Raw genomic sequence first — 23,605 nt, 5'->3', positions numbered from 1 at the left:
GAGCACAATGCACTAGAAATACATTATATTTAAAGAAAAGGCAAGAGTACATTTGGATTTATATCCAAGAGTTCCATACCCACGGATTCAACCAACTGCCTGTTGAAAATATTTGAAAAAATATCACATCCACGTTGAACATGTACAAGCTTTTTTGTGTCATTATTCTCCAAACAATACAGTATAATCACTATTTGTGTAGCATGTTCACTGTTTTCAGTATTTTAAGTAATTTAGAGATAATTCAAAGTATATGGGAGGATGTGCATAGATTATATGCAAATACTACATCATTTCATGTAAGGAACTTGAACATCTGTGGATTTGGGTATCTACAGGAGGTCCTGGAACCAGTCCTTCATGGATACCTAGAGACAACTGTATATATCCTGCCACCAACAAAATATAGCACTATAGTTCTATCATGCTCAAGGATAAGAATCCCCTAGTTTTATTTATAATCAATAGACAATAAGAAAGCAACTTTATGTGTGGCCTTTTCCACCCTTAGCTATGTTTCCTTTCTAATTAATCTTTAACATTTTGAAGGCAAGATTGTATGATTTTCAAGAAATAAACAGATTAAAAAATTTGAACCAGTTGAGAAGTCATCAATACAGATTTTTATTTCACAGTGGTAAGAGAGAACCACTGAAACAATTTCAAACTTTTCCTTTATGGTGAGTTTTACATTTTCTGAAGCACTTTTATTATATTTTATCTCTGTAAACCTGGTGGCATCCTTCTTGGAAAGCTGAGGATATGAAATCACAGAGAAATTCATAAACTTGCTCAAGATCATTCACAATGCCAGTCTGCAAACCCCACTTCTAATATCTGAATGTGTTGAGAGAAGGGACAGTGCCTATTTCAGTCTCAGGCTCTCATAGAATGTTGGCTTATGAAGTATAAGTTAGCTATTGCTGTCTAACAAATTATCACCTACTTAGAAGCTTATAAAACATATGTCTTTTAACTCACAGTGTCTTTGAGTTGGTAAAATTGGTACAATTCAAATGGGGTATGTCCTCGGGCTGGGGTTTCATCTGAAGGCTGAAATGGGGCAAAATCTACTTTCAAGGTAATTCATGTGGTTGTTGGCAAGATTCAGATTCTCATAGGTTTTTGGACTGAGAATCTCCATTCCTAGAGACTGCCTTTAATTCCTCATGATGTTGACTTCTTCATAGGGCAGCTCACAACATGGCAGCTTGTTTACCGTACCCAGCAAGGGAAAGAGTCAACACAGAGAGGCTGCTAGGAAGATGAAACTCACAATCTCCTGTAGTGTAATCACAGAGGGGACGTCCCATTGCCTTTGTCATATCGGATTGATTAGAAGCAAGCCATGGACCCCACGGACACTCAAGGAGAGGCGATTATGTAATAGCATAAATATCAGGACATGAGCATTATTGGAGCCATCTAAGAGTCTGTCTGGCCCCTGGAGGAGCAATAATACATGTTTTCTGAAGAAAAAAAACCAAAACAAAACAATTATTGCTAATTGAAAAACTGAGACTGAACCTGGCTTTCTGAATTGGAGGTTAGAGTTCTTCCAACACCAGCTTCTGTGCTGACAGAAAGGTATCAGAAGAGAAATGGACCCTAGTGGACAGCTTGAGGAAGTGGGGTTAGAGGACAAAAGGATGCAATGCAAGGTGGGTGCACACAGCACTCAACCTTGACTATCCCTCTGTCATTTTTAGACCATGCTAGTATGCCTTCTAACCCAATCTGGCCCATTGTTTTACAACCCCTAATATAAAATTAGCCATGATGTTCTTCAGTTCAACACTTGGCTTTAAAAATATCTGGGATTATTGTTTTCTACATCATAGGAAAACAGAACTTGTGGGGCTTTTTCCCCCAGTCTTTGTTATATTATAAACAGCAAACTCAGAAGGATTCAGTAGGACCCACACCCTTCTTGAGCCCCAAGCTAAGGGCAATGTGGCTTCCAAGGCAGAAACAGACTTGAAATGTCAGATCCACTTTAGATGTTATTTATTCAGCTGGAGAATAAATATTCCTTCAGTGAACTTCAAAAACAATGGGGATTAAAACCTTCCATACCCTTGAAATAAGTTAATTGACCTCTATTTTTCAAACCATATAGAAACAGAAGTCAAGAGCAAACTCTAAAAACTAAATTATGGATTAATGATTTTAACATACGTCTGAGAAATGTTACTCCCAACTAACTTGCCTTTTTAGAAACTCTTTTAAATGTATATATTCCCACTGTAATTTTAAAAATCTTGACTGAAAAATATTTGCTTTAGACTAAGGTTTCTCAACAAGAGAAACAAGACATTTGGGACCAGATGATTCTGTGGTGGGGCTGTCCTATGCACTGTAGGGTGTTGACCAACGTTCCTGGGATCCACCCACCAGATGCCAGGAGCACCACTTCACTCACTGAGACAAGTGAATATGTCCTCAGATATTACCCGATGTTCCCTGGGGAGAAAACTCCCCCCATTTGAAATCCACTGTCATAGATAGATAAATGGCAGAGATAGCCAGATAGATATAGATAGATGATAGATAGATAGATAGATAGATATAGATAATTGATAAATAGATATAGATGCCAGACAGATAGATGATTGATAGATGGATGATAGATAGATAAATAATAATGATGATAGATAGTGGATAGATAATAGATGGATAGGTATATAGATGATAAACAGACAGAAATAGATACATGGAAATATAGATTATAGATAGATTGATAGATGTAAATGATAGATGGATGGATGATAGATGGGTAGACAGATACATAGATGATGGATAGATAGATGGATAGGTAGATAGAGGTGATGTATGAATAGATGATAGATACACAGATAGATGATAGATTGATAGATGATAGATATGATAGATGATAGATAAATATGATAGATGACACATAGATGACAGATAAATAGATGATAGATATGATAGATTATAGATAGATAAATATGTTCGATGATAGATATGATAGATGACAGACAAATAGGTGATATATATGATAGATAATAGATATGTAGATGATAGACATGACAGATGATAGATGACAGATAAATATGATAGCTGATAGATATGATAAATATAGATGGTAGTTACATAGATGTGATAGATGATAGATAGATAGATAGATAGATAGATAGATAGATAGATAGATAGATGTGATAGCTGACAGATAGATATGGATAGATGTTAGGTGTGATAGATGACAGAAAAATGGATAGATAGATAGATAGATAGATGAAGAATCTCATGGTCAGGCAGTGTTTCTCAGCCTCAGCCCTATTGAAATTTGGGGCTGGATGATTCTCTGTGGTGGGGCCGTTTTGTTCACTGTAGGATGTTGAACACCATCCCGGGCCTCCACCCACTAGATGCCAGTAGGACCACCCAGTTGTGACAGCCAAAAAGTTTCCAGACATTCCCCAATGTCCTCTAGAGGTGTCTTAGAAAATAGATAGAAGACTATTCAGAAGAACAACATGCCCTCCCTGGACTGCTGCATCTTTTGCAAGCATATCTCCGCAGCACTTTGGAAATGGGAGAGGCATCTCTCTATGACATTAGCTGTGATTCTGGATGTCCACAGAAAACACAGACCTTTGTACAAAAGGCAGAAATGATCTTATGGACTTCAAGCAATCATTTTTTTCCCTGAATATTTTGTTTCCTTGGCAAAACCTTAAATATATATATATACTTTTTTTTTTTTCAGTGAGACGTCTACAGTGTCAAAGCAGTACCAGCATATTCTCCTCACGGAATATTTGGAGAGAAGCCAATTCCTGTTCGAGGAGCAGCTGCAACTAAGGACATGACATGGCTTGCCGTCAATGCTTACCAGATGCTATGATACAGCATCTATGTTTCTGTCATGTGATACAGGAAACATCCACAGACTCCTTTAAAAATAGAAATTCATGGGTTTAAGGTTATGCCTGTTAGAAGCAGTAGAAGCATGAACATGTTAGTTCACACGTGTTAGAATAATTCTGGCAACGTGTTCATATTGATGCTATCAGGGCTCATTAAAATTTGCTAGTACACCTATAAACACACTCAAATATCCAACAAGATTAGGATAGTCTGTAGTTTACAGACATCATTCTGATAGTTCCACAACATTTAACCAATGGCAACATGTGTGCAGGTATGTGCATGGAAGACATGTTCAAACGCTAATTGAAAGAGATTTTTCTTCCACAGAATTATATAATAGATAAGAAAGTGGCTTCCCTAAGAAGGGAAGAGGTTACAGGAAGGCAGGAAAAAACAGGAACTGGGAGAAGGAGGGAAGAAGCACATTCATTTGATTTATAAGGCTTTAAAGCAAAATAATTGGCAAGTCATATAATTGGCTAGAGAGATTGGGTCTTGCCAGTGATTAATTAGGACCTGTCTTTGTGTGAATCACCTGGTTTCCTGCCAAAGATGAAGATGAAACATTTCCATGAGCAGGCAATTCAGTCTGAGTGTGTCTAATGTTATTTTCAGATGAGGAGACTCCATGTGCACGGTTGCAGCAGGCATTCTTGGGAGCTCATGAGCTGAATTTCAGGAAAAGCCCAAGAAGATTCCACATTTCCCTCAGGATATCCTCAGGAAAATGTCCGCAGGCCTGGAAACACTTAGCCATCACTTGCTTACTTGAGAGAAGTCAAAAAGGATTATGGAAACAGATTGGAATGTTGAACCACATTTATAAATGTTCCTAAGCTGTTTCCATTAACCAAAAAAGATGCTGAATAAACAGAAAAAAAAAAAGATCAGGCTGGGAAATATCACTAGGACTGGCCCCCCACAAAGGAGGAAAATGGCTGTGAATATTTAGTGGAAGAGAAAATGGTACACATTGACAACCAAGGGAGTGAAGAAGATAACTTGTCAAAGGGAAGTGTTAGAAAATTAACTTTCTTAGAGGGCTGAAATAAAACAGATATGAAAAAGAAAAAAAAAGTAAGTCCTTAATCCATTTTATTTTGATTGTTGTATATGGTAAGAGACAGGGGTCTAGTTTTATTCTTCCATATGTGGATATCCAGTTTTCCCAGCACCATTTATTGAAGAGATTGTCTTTTCCTCAAAGTATGTTTGTGGCACCTTTGTGAAAAATGAGTTCTCTTTAGATCTGTGGATTTATTTCTGGGTGCTCTAGTCTGTTCCATTGGTCTGTGTGTCTGGTTTTATATCAGTACCTTGCTGTTTTGGTTACTATAGCTCTGTAGGAAATTTTGAAGTACTCCATAAATACATTAAAGAAAAATCCAACCGAGGACTCTTATCAGTTATGATATCATTGGGTAAAGGTAAAATGCGTTCATTCATGAAGCAAAGACACTGTTTGAGTGCCTGGTATATACCAGTCAATGTGCTAGGTGTGGGCCGAGTATAGTGAGAATGGAAATGTGTGAAGAAGGAAAGAAAGAGAGCATGAATTCTTTGACACTGTGGGAGAGAGAGAACAATGATCTTGTCTGCTTGGAAATAGGAGATAGCTTTAAGGTACAATATTGAGTCATTCTTTTGGACAGAATTCTGCAAAGGTAGTAGGCCAGATATCCTTCTTGGTTCTGCCTTCCTCATTCATGAAGACTTTTTAAATTATGATTTTTGAGTATGGGTAACTCCAGCTGTTACCAAGACTACCAGGAAAAGGGAAATAATAGGGAATCTGGTGAAGACAATGAGAAAGTTATAAGATTGGAAGCTGTGAATTCATGCCTGCACAGACATGAAAGCAGAAAATGGGGTGAAAGATGAATAGAAGCAACTATCCAAGTGTAAGAAAAGTCAAGCTAAATGAGATGACATTGATGCCACAATGTTGGCCAAGCCACGAATGGAGACTATTTCCCTGAGGTCACAGAAGGATATCTTGTTATTGATGTGTGTCCTCTACATTGGGGACTTCTTAGGATAACAATAGATTCCTCCACTTTTTGGCTCAGAGAAATTCCACTAATCCTTTTCTTGTGAACTTTCATGATTTTACAGAAATATCTCAGGCTGTAGCCAAGGGCATTGCAACTCTTTGGATGCAATTAGATTTGGGTCAATTAGGAAATAAAATGCTGTAATTACCTCATATTCTGAGGTTACTCAAGTTGCCCAAAGTTACACAATAGAGAAAAATTTGGAAGTCTATCCAGAGCGAATGTCTGGCTGAGATATTTTCTCAGGGAAGCCGAGAGGGCCCTACCTAAGGGGAGTCTAAGCTCCCCATCCCAACCCCAAGAGCTCTACATGAACTCAATCAAGATAAGGGTCCTCAAATGTCAGACAAGGCGCTTGCAAGCAAAGTCTCCAGTGGAGGAAGAAAGTGCACATGGAAGAAAAACTTTCTATTAGGAGAAAGGTCAGATACTGATTCTTAAAAGCCTCAAATCACATTCACTCCTCTTGTCTTTCCGACACCTCTGCTTCAACCTAACTATGAGTGAGGTAAGAACTTTCCTGAATCGCAAGCATACCTAGCAATTTCCCAGAGAGCAAAAAGCATAATTTCTACTCTCCCCAATCAGAGGAGTATAAAGCAATTTTATTTAGATGTCGTTCCTGTGGCCTGGGTCCCAGAGAGTTCTAAAGGTGTGGTTCCTTCCCACCATTGTTAGGGAGAGGATATTTGGTGGACGTATACCAAAACTCACAACAATTCAGGCATTGCTTCTTTGCAATGCTGAACTATATATTCCAGTATATATTTTTCCCCAAATGCATTGGTTTAAATATAGTTGTTTGTCTGATACATGGAAATCTGCTTAAGCTAAATAACAGACTCGTCTCTTCCTTGACAGGAAGCTCTTATTTCCTGCACACACTGGGAAGGCCATTGTTTCCCTCACTCTTGCTCCTGAATGACATATTTCAGCCCATGCAGTAGCATCAATGATAGGAAATTTATGGAGGTACCTGCTTATTAGATGTGCTGCGTTATCATCAACTGGATTCATACAAATGGCCAGATGGCAAAGAGAATGTGAGCCTACACGACTGTTCCTGGAGTTTCAAAGAGAGCCCAAGACACACCTCTGTGTACTTGTCTATTTAGCGTCTGGCCTAAACAAAGCAGGGATAAGAGCTTGAGTTTCCACATTCCTTTCCTTATACCTGGGAATATCCAGGATTGACCTCGAATCCTTTGAAATCACTCACAATGTACCCCTCAGAGTGCTGAACCCAAATGAAATCTGTGCATGGGGAAGCTCTGATTGACTACACACTGAAGCACATTTCCATAGTAGGAATAGTTAGAGAGAGAGATGATGGATAGATAAATAGATAGATGATAGATGAATAGATAGATAGATAGGTAATAGATTTTATATAGATAGATAGATGATAGATAGATAATGGATAGATAAATAGATGGGTGATAGATGATAGAGACATAGATAGATTGGTGACAGATGATAAATACATAGAGAAATAGATGATGGATAGACAGATGATGGATAGATAGATGAATAGATAGATATAGATGGATAGATGGGTGGGTGATAGATGATAGATAGATAGATAGATAGATAGATAGATAGATAGATAATACATAGATAAATGACAGATGTCCACCATGAGGTTCTGGCTCTCAGTGGTTCCCCAGAACCCTCTGTTTATGACTCTGTCTTCCAGCACAGTTAATCTGTCAAATGTCAATTCCAGGAGCATTTTACCAGAAAGTTCCCCACCCTGTCAGCAAAGCACGAGCCCTTCCCCTACGAGGCCACACTGCCACCAGTAGCAGGGCTGGCTGGGCCCACACAGGTGTACACACTCAGGGAGCATTACTCAACCCAGAGCCTATGCAGAAGAAATCAGTGAGGAACAAATTGTTTCCCGTGTCCCTTCTGCCATCTTGGCAAAAATAAATGCTGAAGAATTAAAACGCTGCCTACACATGTACCCATGTGCTTCCTCTGGGTCCTGGGGATGGGAAGTGGGAGCTGTACCTTAACGACCATAGTAGGATCCTCTGGCTGACCTCTTCAGCTGGCCGATGTCCAGTTGCTTCCTTTGGAGGCCTATCACTCAACCATATTGCAGATTGTATGATCCATTTGACCTAGCAATAGATAAGTGAGGGGTTAGACACCCAGAGATGGTCTCTTAGCTCAGGATGCTCAACAAAGTGTGATAGCCTTGGGGGCTTAGACCACAGACGTTTATTGCTCACAATTCTGAAGGCTGGATGTCCAAGACCAAGGCATGGCAGATTCAATGTCTGGTGAGGACTTGGTTCTTTGTTCACAGACAGTGCCTCCTTGCTGGTTCCTCACATGGTGGAGAGGGTGAGATGGACAGAGTGAGGGAGGGAGGGAGGGAAGGAAGGAGAGAAACATATATATAGAGAGAGATTGAGACAGAGAGAGAGAGTGAACTCCCCAGAGTGTCTTCTTATAAGGACACTAATCCTATCGGATCAGGTCTCCATCCTTATGACATTGGTATTAGTTTGTTCTCAGGCTGCTAATAAAGACATACCCAAGACTGGATAATTTATAAAGAAAAAGAGGTTTAATGGACTCACAGTTCCACATGGCTGGGGAGGCCTCACAATCATGGCAGAAGCCAAGGAGGAGCAAAGTCCTGTCTTACATGGCAGCAGCCAAGAGAGCATGCGCAGGGGAACGCCTCTTTACAAAACCATCAGATCTTGTGAGACTTGTTCACTACCACAAGAACAGCATGGGAAAGAGCCACCTTTATGATTCAATTACCTCCTACTCGGTCCCTCCCATGACGTGGGGATTATGGGAGCTACAGTTCAAGATGAGATTCAGGTGGGGACACATCCAAACCATAATATCATTGAATCTTAATTACATCTTGTTAAATTAAGTTTAGCCTAAAGCTGCCTCCTCACATATTTTAAGTTCAGCCTCAAAGCTTCTCTGCACACAGTGCACTGTAACCTAACTGGATGTGCAAACATGCAAATGGACTGGAATCCACTCCTGTGCCAACCACCAAGTTTTGACCAGTCAAAGGTGGCCAATGGTACAAACTGTGTTCAAATAAGGTAAATGCCAAGCTGTAACCAATCCAGCTGTTTCTGTACCTCACTTTCATTTTTCTGTCCATAAATCTTTGACCATGCAGCAAAGCCAGAGATTGAACCTATTCTGGTTTTGGGGGGCTGCCTGATTTGGGAATCATTCTTTGCTCAATTAACCTCTGTTAAATTTAATTTGTCTAAGGTTTTTCTTTTAACAGACATTATTCCAAATACACCCACACTGGCAGTTAGAACTTTGTCATATGGATTTGGGGGGAAGGGAAAGAAACATTGAGACCTGAACAGATGGACATATCCAACAGCCAGTATTCTGTGTGTTGAAGGTAGGGCTCCCCACTTCCATTAATTAGCCTAATAAATGGTTTGGTGAAATATTTCCCAAAAGTAAAAAGAAAAAAAAAAAGAAAATAATCACCTATATCAGGTGGTCCTTCTCGAGTTTTATGTTTTCAGTTTTTTTTTTTTTTTTTTTTTTGCACATGGATGAAATGTAGAATGCAGTCCTACAAATAAGCTTACTCTTTTGCCAGCACTGGGCTCTTTTCCAGGTGGGCATATGGGCTAGTTTAGTATTTTCCCACCTAGTCAGAGCTCAATAAAAATTAAAATAGAAAAAGTGCTGAATCGACACAGATGGTTACAGTGGTGCATGGTTATGGTAGTGAGATAAAAGCCAAATTTGCAAATGCAATTTGATAGAGCCCTTGGCGGTCATCGTTTGTCACTGTTAACATTAGCTGTCCTTCCTGGACCACAACTGTCCTTCCTGGACCACCCTGATGGATTGGGTGTCAAAGGTTACTGAACTCACTTTTAGGCATGCAAACTGCAAAATGTGCACACTTAGTATCTGTTCGCTAATCTGAAGGGCTGCAAATCTCCCACTAAGCTGGAAGAATGGGGTGGAGTAAATTCAGTGCAAAGCAGAGACCCTCTTGGTGTGTCCGTAGGTTCATGGTTCCTTCTGGGGAAATGCATGGCCTATTCTTCATGTCTTGCCATCAGCCATCATCACCAAGAGCTTCTTCAAGTTGAGGTCTGGAAGTGAAATGTGGGGAGCAAACTACATCCTAGCCATGGAGAGAAGGCCTTGAGTTAAGGGAGGCTCAGCAGAAGAATAGCTGGGCTGCTGCTTGAGCCTTGTCTGGCTTCATCCACCTGCATGCTGCTGGCACTGGGGCTGGAGCCTGCAGCCTGTGTACCTGGGGTTTTGGCCTGATCAGGGCTCCATTGCCACCCATATGGACCCTTTGAGTCTCAGCTATGTCCCCCATCTGGCCCTGACCTGGGTGACTCACCTTGAGACTCTGTATGTTTATGTGTCTGTATGCGTATGTTCTGTATGAACTTGTGTACGCACATGTATTTCTGTGTGTTCATGTTTGTATGTGTAGATGCACAAATGCATGCATTTCTGCATGAGTGTATTATGTATGTGTGTTTGTATATGCACATGTGTTCCCATGTATGAGTGCATGGGTGTACATTCATGCAGGCATATGTATGCACGAGTTTCTGTATGATTTTATGTATGCATGCATTTGTGTGTATATATGTGCATTCATGCAGGTGTATGTATTCATGGGTTTCTGCATAAGTTTATGTGTGCATGTGTTTGTGTGTATAAATGTGCATGCATGCAGTTGTATGTATGCATGGGTTTCTGCTTGAGTTTATGTACGCATGTGTTTGTGTGTATATATGTGCATGCATACAAATTTAAGTATGCATTAGTTTCTGCATAAGTTTATCTATGCATGTTTGTGTGTATATATGTACATGCATGCAGTTGTATGTATGCATGTGTTTCTGTATAAGTGTAAGCATGTGTTTGTGTCTGCTTGTATATGTACTTGTGTCTGTGTGTGTCCTCCAAAGCAATCCTCTCTTTCCTCTCATCTCCATTTTCTTCTGCATTCTTTCTTGCTCCCTAAGTTGCAATTCCCAACAAGAATGCAGAGATCCAGCTCATTAGAACATCCTTTCTTTATAGAGTAAATCGCGCATCCAAATGGCAGTTGTTTTTATGTTGGTAACAGAGAGTTTTGAATGGGTGACATAAGACATAGGAGGTTAATGTTGAAATTAGTCCTGAGTTACAACACACCATCAAACAGGCTTTCAACAGAAAAAAATTTCACCAAGCTAAAATTCTGACCGATAAGTGTGAGATTGCTTAAATAGCGAAAGATCAAGTCCCAAAATGGATTCAACAAACACATCCACATCTGTGTGTCGCATGTATCAATGGGACACGACGGATAATGGCAAAGGATTTCTCTTCAGACCATGAACATTTTATTGAATATTTTCACTGATACCCCAGTGAATGTAGCTCAAAAGCCTATACTGTCTCAAAAGCACAGATAAACACATACAGATTCTTGAAGCCTCTGAGAAAGTTGCATGCTTCCAAATTTTACATATGATTAAAGTCCAAGCCAGGAGGTGAATGGATGGTTCTCTCCCCCAGAATAGCATAGCTTTTATTATAAATGCACTCTCTGGCCAGAGAGATAGGTTTCAGGGTAACACAATTTGGCTCCCTAAGGATTAGAACAGGAAAAATATTGATATGGTTTGGCTGTGTCCCCACCAAAATCTCATCTTGAATTGTAGCTCCCACAGTTTTCACATGTTGTGGGAGGGAGCCAGTGGGAGGTAATTGAATCATGGGAGTGGGTTTTTCTTGTGCTGTTCCCATGATAGTGAATAAGTCTCATGGGATCTGATGGTTTTATAAGGTGGAATTCCCCTGAACAAGCTCTCTCGCCTGCCACCATGTAAGATGTGCCTTTGTGTCCTTCACCTTCTGCTGTAATTGTGAGGTCTCCCCAGCCATGTGGAACTGTGAGTCCATTAAGCCTCTTTTTCTTTATAACTTACCCAGTCTTGGGTATGTCTTTATTAGTAGTGTGAGAACAGACTAATACAAATGTCACTGTGACAACTACTGTGCATGAAGCACCTATCTGATTAGGGCAACTGAGGAATGCATGCCTCAGAAGCCCTTGCCACAACCAGGAAATCATCTATAAAAGTATAGCAGAGAAATAAGTCCTTCCCTGGGCCCATAGAAGCAGCCGGTGCAGGTATTAGGCATGAGAACTGCTGACATGCTGCTCGATTTATAATCCTGGAAGATGTCTGTGCTGTGCTCTGGGACTCTGGGCAGACAGCTGTGCCTCAATCCTTCCAGGGGCTGACATCAGCGGTCTGGAACCTGCAGGCGAAAGCTGAAAGCTGTGGGGATGAGAAACTGCCCTGTCTGTGGACATTTGGGAGGGTATCTTAGATCCTTTACTGGCTTTATCTGTCACCTTTCCCCCCACCAAAAGCCCTCTGATGGGCTATTTGTAGCATCCCTGCTAATTCTCCATATGTCACCATCTGGAGAAGAGAAAAAAAAAAGCACCTTCTTGAAAAATGTTATCTTTGCAGGCACTTACTTTCTGATTATGACCTCTTGCAGCTACAAAGAGACTCTCATCAGGAGGCCAGATTGACAGACTTTTGTTTGAGAAAAAAAATTGGAAAAGATAATGAAAAAACAGGAAATTTTCTCAAAGTGAGCCTTGGAAAGTTTGGCATTGTTGACGGTTAATGCATTGGGCTATTCTTAGGATATTACCGGTGAAGCCACTTGGACGTGAAGGGCCAGCCAGCAACACCAGTGGAGATGGTCGGCTGGAGAAAGCCACTGACTTCACTTGTGTGCTTTTGCCAAATTGGCTTGTCTCTCGCCCTCCTGGAAAATGCAGTCTTTTTGGCAGGGGCCCACCTTCTGCAGAGGTACAGATGGGGTGAAGGCGCCATTGCACTCAGCTGTCTGGATGGCTGACTGCATCCAGAAAATCCTGAGCGGAGAAAGGCCCAACCAGATCTCGTGTTTTCCACTCTCCATGTATATTAGATGGTCTAGAAAAAGTTTTGGAAATTTATGATAATTTGTTGGCAATGCCACGAAAGACACAGGCAACAAAAGGAAAAAAAAAAAAACAGGTAAACTGGACTGCACCAAAAACAACAACAACAACTTTTGTTCATCAGAAGACACAAGCAAAAGGGTGAAAAAACAAACCACAGAATGAAAAGATATATTTGCCTATCATGTATCTGATAAGGGATATATTTGTTAGAGTTCTCCAGAAAAATAGAAGGAATAGGACAGACAGCTATAGCTATAGATACAGATGATATTTATTACGGGAATTGGCTCATGTGATTATGGAGGCTAAGTCCCACCCATCATATTCTACAAGTTGAAGACCTAGATAAGGTGGTTGATATGGTTTTTCTGTGTCCCCACCCAAATCTCATCTTGAACTGTAGCTGCCATGTAATTCCCATGTGTTGTGGGAGGGACCTGGTGGGAGATAATTGAATCATGAGGGCAGTTTCCCCCAGACTGTTCTCGTGGTAGTGAATAAGTTTCATGAGATCTGATGGTTTGGTAAGGGGAACCCCTTTTGCTTGGCTCTCATTCTCGCTTGCCTGCTGCCATGTAAGATGTGCCTTTCGCCTTCTGCCATGATTGTCAGACCTCCCCAGCCACATGGAGCTTTGAGTCCATTAAACCTCTTTTTCTTTCTAAATTTCCCAGTCTCGGGTATGTCTTTATCAGCAGCATGAAAACGGACTAATACACCTGTGGTGTAAGTCAATCGAAATCCTAAGGGCTAAGAACAAGGGGTGCCCTTGGTACAACTCCCAATCCTAAATGGTCCTTATCAAAAGTATTTAGTGAAAGCACAACCCAACCCTACTTCACCCTCAGCAATCACTCAAGGAATAAAATGACAGGCTTTACACGACTTTTCACATCCACATTAGGAAAGAATATTTCTAAATGGTCTCAGCTTCCAATCACACGAACGTTTCATTAAAGAAAGACGCGGGGGCGGGGCCAAGATGGCCGACTAGAAGCTGCCGCGTTCAGAGGCTCCCATTGAGAAAACCATAAAAAGCATACAAATCCTTCACCAACAACCAAGGCATCCAGGTTCCCTCATCAAAATTGACTAGAAGGCCGGGGCGACCCACGAAGAGAAGGAAGAATAGTATGGTGTGGTGGCCCACCTGAGAGTCACACAGGGGAGGGGAACCCCTTCCCCTCAGCCAAGGGAGGTGGTGAGTGAGCCTGCTACCCAGCCCGGGAAACTGTGCTTTCTCCATGGAACTATGCAACCCATGGATCGGAAGATCCCACTCATGATCCCAAAACCCATGCCACCAGGACCTAGTGTCCCAACCCCAGAACACGCAGATTCTTACAGCCTCTCAGCTAGAATCTGCTTAAGCCTACCGAACTCCTGGGGGGAGAGGCGACCAGCACCAGCTGTGGCTGCCTGCTGTCTAGGCTGCCTGCTGTCTAAGCCCTTTGAGCTCTTTGGCGGAGGGGCAGCAGCCAGCACTGTGACTGCCTAACATGCTAAGCTCCCTGGGCAGGGGAAGGGTGTCATCCATTTCTATAGCTCCAGGCTGTGCTTTCCCCCTGTTGGAGCCAGGGAGGCTGGATGGCTTGGTCCCAAGACTTGTCCCCACAGCCCAACACACTGGCTGTGGCAATCTGTGGCCAGAGTGCCTCTTCAGGCCTAACCCTGACCCATCCTTCCTCAATGGGCAGGGCTTTCCTTCAGGATCTCCAATAACTCCATCCAGAGGCTCAGGGACAGAATTTGGATCTCCCTGGGCCTTAGCACCTAGTGGGAGGGGTGGCCACAGTCTATGTGGACCAGCAGACTTAGTCTCTCCTCCTAGTAACTATAAGGAATCCAGAAGCCCAGATGAGTGAATTTCCCCCCAGTGAAGCACACCCCCTCAACCAAGGGACAAAGTGCTTCGTTCAATGGGGCCTGCTCCCCATGCCACCCAACAGGGTGAGACCCTCCAACAGGGGTTGTCAGACGCCCTATATAGGAGGGATCCTACTGGCATCAGGTTGGTGCCCCTGAAGGACAGAGGTCCCAGAAGAAGGAGCAGGCACCCATCTTTGCTCTTATCCAGCCTCCTTGAGTGACATCTCCAGGCATGTGCGTGAATCAGATGAATAGAGCCTGAAGTGAACCCCCAGCAAACTGCAGCAGCCCTACAGAAGAGGGACCTGACTTTTGAAAGCAAAACAAACAAGCAGAAAGCGACAACAACAGCATCAACAACAACAACAACAACAACAACAAAGCCCCCACAAAAACCCCATCCAAGGGTCAGCGGCCACAAAGATCGAAGCTAGACCAACTCATGAAGATGAGAAAGAATAACCAAAAAAATGCTGAAAACCCAAAAGGCCAGAGTGCCTCTTCTCCTCCAAATGATCACAACACAGAACTGGACGGAGGATCAGATGGATGAATTAACAGCAGTAGGCTTCAGAAGATGGGTAATAAAAAACTACACTGAGCTAAAAGAGCATGTTCTAACCCAATGCAAAGAAGCTAAGAACCTTGATAAAAGGTTCGATGAATTGCTAACTAGAATAATCAGTTTAGAGAGGAACATAAATGACCTAATGGAGCTGAAGAACACAGCACAAGAACTTCATGAAGCATACACAAGTATCAACAGCTGAATCAACTAAGCAGAAGAAAGGATATCAGAGTTGGAAGACCACCTTACTGAAATAAGACATGCAGACAAGAATAGAGAAAAGAGAATGAAAAGGAATGAACAAAGCCTCCAAGAAATATGGGACCTCATAAAAAGACCAAACCTATGATTGATTGGAGTACCAGAAGGAGATGGGAGAATGGAAACAAGCTGGAAAACACACTTCAGGATATTATCCAGGAGAACTTCCTCAACCTAGAAAGACAGGCCAACTTGCAAATTCAGGAAATACAGAGAACACCATTAAGATACTCCAGGAGAAGATCAACCCCAAGACACATAATCATCAGATTCCCCAAGGTTGAAATGAAGAAAAAATGTTAAGGGCAGCCAGAGAGAAAGGTCAGGTCACCTACAAAGGGAATCCCATCAGACTAACAGTGGACTTCTCAGCAGGAACTCTACAAGCCAGAAGAGATTGGGGACCAATATTCAACAATCTTTTCTTTCTTTTTTTTTTTTTTTTGAGACAGAGTCTCACTCTATCGCCCAGGCTGGAGTGCAGTGGCGTGATCTCGGCTCACTCCAAGCTCCACCTCCCGGGTTCATGCCATTCTCCTGCCTCAGCCTCCCGAGTAGCTGGGACTACAGGTGCCCACCACCACACCTGGCTAAGTTTTTGTGTTTTTAGTAGAGACGGGGTTTCACTGTGTTAGCCCGGATGGTCTCGATCTCCTGACCTCGTGATCCGCCCCCCTCGGCCTCCCAAAGTGCTGGGATTACAAGCGTGAGCCACTGAGCCCAGCCTCAACATTCTTAAAGAAAAGGATTTTCAACCCAGAATTTCATATCCAGCCAAACTAAGCTTCACAAGGGAAGGAGAAATAAAATCTTTTCCAGACAAGCAAATGCTGAGGGATTTCGTTACTACCAGGCCTGCCCTGCAAGAGCTCCTGAAAGAAGCACTAAGTATGGAAGGGAAAAATAGGTACCAGTCACTGCAAAAACCCACCAAAATATAAAGACCAATGACACTATGAAGAAACTGCATCAACGAGCGTGCATCGAGTAGAATGTCCTCCAGGTTCATCTATGTTGCGGCAAACGACAGAATCTCCTTTTTCCTGTCTTTGTTTATTAACACATTTCCTGTTTAGAAAAAAAATGCATCTCACTGCCTGGGCAGTATTCTCAGGACAAAGGAGAAATGCTTTAAAGCTGAATAATATTCCATCGTGTGCATAGAGCACACTTTCTTCATTCATCTATCCATGGACACTTTGCTTGTTTCCATAGCTTGGCTATTGTGAAGCCCCCAGCGTTTCTGCTCCATTGGGTCTGGAGCGGAGTCTGGGGATCTTTGTTGCTAGGATGGGCATAGGTGATGCTGAGGCTGTTGTTGCAGAGGTCACAGTTGCAGATCCACTGGTTTGGATGCCGCCCTCTCTGCTGAGCAGGTGCGGTGAGAATCCATGCTCATCTTGATTGCCGGTAAAATGAGTGGGTTGAGTCATGAAAACAACAAAAGAGCCAAACTCCTCTGCCTCCTTAAACCCTTCTAGGAAGTCCTGAGTTATGGAATTTGGACCATGCCTTGCAGACCCGTGCATCCTCCTGGAGTGCTGGGCTCACATGCAGGTGCCTGCCTGAGACAGATGCATCCAGGCACAGAGCATCACTAAGAAAATCCCTCGTGGGCAAGGCAGCGTTTGTCTAGCTGGACTGCATGTCCCAGCAACTCAAGCATTAGAGGTTAAGAACCGCCTTGCGTGTGGTTCCTCCTCTCATCTCCTGGGGCTCACTCGTCAGCAGGTAACGCTGATCTGCAAGCATCCGCCTCCTCTTGTGTTTCTTCTTATGGGTTCCAGGGGTGAGCAGGGCAAGTGCACATGCAATCCAGCCACAAGCTTCATCACAGTAGCCCAGGGTAGAGTGAAAGCCCAGCCACTGATGCATGCACATGCACACACACAGACACGCACTCCAACATGCCCAGGCACACACACAGGTATCTATACACACAGACAGACGTGCACGGACTTACTTATACAGACACACATATGCAAACACACACACACAGACACACTCAGACATGCCCAGGCACACACACAGGTATCTATATGCACACAGACAGATGTGCACACACCTCCATATACAGATACACCAACAAACACACACACACACAGAGACACACTCCAACATGCCCAGGCACACACACAGGTATCTATACACACACAGACAGATGTGCTCGGACTTACATATACAGACCCACATATACAAACACACACACACACACAGACACACTCAGACATGCTGAGGCACACACACAGGTATCTATACACACACAGACGTGCACAGACTTACATATACAGACACACATACATACACATACACACAGAGGCACACACACACAAAGACACTCAGACATGCCCGGGCACACAGGTATCTATACACAGACAGTATGCACAGACTTACATATACAGACACACATACACACACACACACACACACACACACACAGGCAAACAGACACTCTCAGACATGCTTGGGCACATACACAGGTATCTATAAACACACAGAAACACACATACTTACATATACAGACACACATATACAGACAAACACATGCACACAGAGACACACAGGCAGACAAACACACAGACACTCAAACACACTTGGGTACACACACGGACATCTTCATACACACACACACAGAGACATATATACACACATGCATATATACACAAACACATATGCAAAACCACAGACATACATAGAACACATATGCACATACTCATCCACACATACAGGCATACACACAGAGACACACATAAAACACACAGTACACTAGCACAATGCGTACTTACCCACAGACACACATGAATACATACAGAAACACACATACACACATACATACATGTGTGCACATAAATACACAGGACACAGACACACATACACACACAGAGAGACACACGAGACACAGACACTCTCAGACGCACTTGGGCACACATACAGGCATCTATATAGGCACAGACACACAGAGACACATATATATATATATACACATACACACACACACACCTGTATCACAGACACATATGCACAGACACACAGAGAACATATATGCACATACTCATACACACATAGATGTGTATACACAGAGACATATGTAAAACACACAGCACACCTATTACAGTGCACACCCATACACAGACACACATGAATACATACAAGAATACACACACACATGTGCATGCATGCAGACACACACATACACAAGACGCAGACACACATACATGCTCACAGAGACATACAGGGGCATATACACAGACATACAGAACACATCTATACACACATACACACACCAAACCACACAGATACACACAGAACAGACACCGAGGCACACAGACACCCACACCCAGCCACTCACCATCTTTGCTAAGGGGAACAGTACTTTCAGAGTCTTCAGACTTACTTACAGCCGCATCCCTCCTTACATGAACTGGATCCCACATGCCGCTGATACACCCAGCCCTGTGACCATCAGAGGCCCTGTCTCCCCTTTCTTGAGGGAGCCACCCCCTACCTGGCTCTCAAACTCATTCTCTACCTGGAAAACATAAAGCTCTTCTATGGCCCTCCACACCATCGTCCAGCAAGCCTACTGGACACACAACCGCACTTTAGCGTCCCGCTCCTTCCGGAACCTCCCTAAAGGAATCTAAACAAGGACCACTCCAAGCCGCAGCGTGGAAAGCGGCCGTGGTGCTACCACGCGCCACCGTGGTCCGTCTCCCATGTGGCGTCCACAGTCCGTTCAGACTCCGGCAGGAAGCCTCGTCCCTGGCAGTAGACAGAGCCTTTTCCCCAAGCTTTCCTGGCTGGCGACATCCCGCAGCTTGGTGTCCACCGCCCTCTGCTTGGGAGGGAGATGAGAGCCCGGCCAGCGAGCTACCGCACACGGCTCCTGGGTCCTGCACGCTGGCCAGGAAAGGAAGCACCTTAATTAAACACACTCTGCGCTCATCTGAAATCAGCTTCACACATTCACAGGGAGAGGTCTTCACGAAGAAGAAATCATGTTTTTGCCTGTAGAAGAGCAGCCACCGCCACAACAGCATATTCAAGTATTTCCTTTTCCGAAAACAAAAAAATAGTTATTTGCATGGAAGGAGAAGAGAGATCTCGGGCTTGGAGACCAAGGTCTGAGCAGAAGTGGATTTAGGATGAGGAGGAGCTCTGGAGAGAAGAGAATTTCAGAGCTCAACTGGGGCCTGTGTATTTTGTGTAGGCCACTGCATCAAATCTTCTAGCAGTACGGACAGATCTGTGCTGTCTAGAGATTGAATGGATTTTTATCAATTATGCAGAGCTGGGAACAGGATACACCTCATCCCTGTTTCTGGGCCAGAAATCTCTCTATGAACCTATCTGCTCTAAATTGACCACATCTGATCTGTCCCACCTGCTTTAAATAGAGCACACGTGATTGGCCCTGCCTGCTTTATGTATACCACGCCTGCTTTCTCTTATGCCACCCGCTTTAGATCACGCATACCTGATTGACTCTACATGCTCTACATAAACCACACCTGATTAATCCCACCTGCTTAAAATAGACCACACCTGATTGACCCTGCCTGCTTTGAATAGGCCACAACGCAGCGATTCCGCCTGCTTTAAATACACCGCACCTGATTGACCCTGCCTGCTTTATGTAGACACATCCGATCAATCCCACTACTTTAAACAGACCACGCCTGCTTTATTTCCCCTGCTTTAAATAGACCATGCCTGCTATATCTCACCTTCTTTAAATAGAGCATACCTAATTGACCTTGCCTGCTTAATGTAGACCACACCTGCTTTAAATCACCCGTACCTGATTGACTACATGTTCTACATAAACCACGCCTGATCAATCCCACCTGCTTTAAATAGACCATCCCTGATTGACCCTGCCTGCTTAATGTACACCACACCTGCTTTATCCCACCTGCTTTAAATACACCACACTTGATTGACTCTACATGCTCTAAATAAACCACACCTGATCAATCCCATCTGCTTTAAATAGACCGCACCTGATTGACCCTGCCTGCTTTGAATAGCCCGCATCTCAGTGATTCCACCAATATGCCATACCTGATTGATCCTGCCTGCTTTATACAGACACATCTGATCAATCCCACTGCTTTAAATAGACCATGCCTGCTTTATCTCACCTGTTTTAAATAGACCACACCTGCTTTATCTCATCTACTTTAAACCATCCATACCTGATTGACTCTACATAAACGCTACATAAACCACACCTGCTTTAAATACACCATCTCTGATCAACCCTGCCTGCTTTGAATAGACCACATCTCAATGATTGCACCTGCTTTAAATACACCACACCTGATTGACCCTGCCTGCTTTATGTAGACACATCTGATCAATCCCACTGCTTTAAACAGACCACATCTGCTTTATCCCACCTGCTTTAAATCATCCATACCTGACTGACTCTACATGCTCTAAATAAACCACACCTGATCAATTCCACCTGCTTTAAATAGACCATGCCTGATTGGTACACACCTGCTTTAAAGGCCACACCCAATTGACCCCCACATGCTGTAAATCAGCCACAACTGATGAAGCCTACCTGCTTTAAATTGACCACATCTGTTTTATCTCATTTTCTTGGAACCACGCCTCTTTTAAATAGACCACATCTAATTGACCCCAATGCTCTAAATAAGCGACACCTGATTGACGCCGCATGCTGTAACTAGATCACACCTCATTTGTCCCACCAGCTTTAAATGAACTACACCCACTATGGAAAACAATGTGGAGATTCCTTAAACAACTAAAAGTAGATATACCATTTGATCCAGCAATCCCACTTCTGGGTATCTACCCAGAGGAAAAGAAGGCATTATATGAAAAAGACTTGCCCACGCATGTTTATAGCAGCATAATTTGCAATTGCAAAAATATGGAACCAGCCCAAATGCCCATCAATCAACAGGTGGATAAAGAAAATGTGATATAGGTAGATAGATAGATAGATAGACACCATGGAATACTACTCAGTCATAATGGCATTTGCAGCAACCTAGATGGAATTGGAGACCATTATTCTAAGTGAAGTAACTCAGGAATGGAAAACCAAAGATCATATGTTCTCGCTCATAAGTGGGAGCTAAGCTGTGAGAATGCAAAAGCATAGGAATGATACAATGGACTTTGGTGACTCAGGGGAAAGTGTGGGAGTGGGGTGAGGGATCAAAGACGGCACACTGGGTAGAGTGGACACTGCTCGGGTGATGGGTGCACCAAAATCTCAGAAATCACCACTAAAGAACTTATCCATGTAACCAAACACCACCTGCTCACCAATACTTATTGAAATAAAATAAATAAACCATACCTGATTGAGGGCACCTGCTTTAAATCATCTTCCCAAACATTCTTAGACATACTCAGCCCTGGTTCTGAAGAGAACAGCTCGAGGGCCCACACAATCTGAAAGGGAACTAGGGAACTCAGTCAGGACTTGTTCTCTTTCCTCGTTAAGGTCATGACGGAAGAACCACAGCTGCGTCTGCAAGGCAGGTCTGAACACACCGTGCTCTCAAGATGGATCTAGAAACTCAATCCCACTCTTTTTCTTCCCTCATTAATTATAGTCCATTCTGCATTAAGGGGACAGATGTGTTCCCCTAAATCACTGTGCTATGCAAAAAACACTCAATAATAACCACAGGGCTTATGGAAAAACCGTGCTGTGGAGCAGCCCTCAAAGATGTTATCACTGATGCAAAGAATATACAATTTGTCAATTAAAAATGAATAAATAGGGTCCGGTGCAGTGGCATCCCAGCACTTTGGGAGGCTGAGGCGAGTTGATCTCTTGAACCCAGGAGTTTGAGACCAGCCTGGGCAACATAGCAAAACCCTGTCTCTACAAAAAATACATGAAATTAGCCAGGCATATTGGTGCGCACCTGTAGTCTCAACTACTCAGGAGGCAGAGGTGGGAGGATTGCCTGAGCCCAGTAGGTCGAAGCTGCAGTGAGCTGAGATCACACCACTGCACTTCAGTCTGGGTGACGGAGCAAGACCCTCTCTCAAAAAGAAAAAGGAAAAAAAGAATAAATAAATAAACAAGGAGATAAAAGACTGTTAAAATGGTAACAGTTTTGCATGTGCTTATTTGTTAAGGCATATGTAAACTTTACAATATATGTCAGCAGACCTTACCCAGAAAAAGACCTGATATTAGCTGGTGCACGTGGGCTTCAGAAGGGTAGCCACTTGGGAGATATTGTAAAGTTGAGGAAGGCAGTGCTATGGTCTAAACGTTTGTATCACCCCCAAAATTCCTGCATTGAAACCCTCACCCCCAAGGTTCTGGTGTTAGGAGGTGGGATCTTTGGGAAATGATGAGGTCGTGAGGGTGAAGCCTTATGGATGGGATTAACGCCCTTATAAAAGAGACCCAGAGAGCTCCCTTGTCCCTTCCACCATGTGGGGACACAGCAAGAAAGCACCATCTATGAACCAAAAAGCCAGTCCTCCCCAGACACTGAATCTGCCACAACTTGATCTTGAACTTCCAGCCTGCAGAACTGTGACCAATAAACGTCTGTTGTTTAAACCACCCAGACTGTGGTATTTTGTTATAGCAGCCTGAATGCAGTAAAACAGGCAGGTTGTCTAAAAATGGATGGGCAGTTTTCACCCTGGTCAGGAATGGGTGCATGCTGCTCCTAAGACACCTGTAAACTGAAGAAGTGGGTATATGTTTGAGGTGTGGAAATGTGTGCTTTTTCTTTATTCAGGTGAAGTTTTCTGGTAATGCAATTCTCTTTGCTCACCTGTGGGTTTTGCTGATGTTGTCTTACTTTTTTGTGTGTGGAGAAAGTTATGCAAAATCCAGTGCAAAATGTGCAGTATGTTCAAGTGTGCCCTCATATGTCAATTGCATTGGAACCCATTTGTGTTTTCCAAACAAGTGTTATAGAACAATTGAGT

The sequence above is a fragment of the Pan paniscus genome, chromosome X (genome assembly GCF_029289425.2).
Source record: "Pan paniscus chromosome X, NHGRI_mPanPan1-v2.0_pri, whole genome shotgun sequence".
NCBI classification, from domain to species: Eukaryota; Metazoa; Chordata; class Mammalia; order Primates; family Hominidae; genus Pan; species Pan paniscus.
This window is presented reverse-complemented; position numbering follows the sequence as displayed.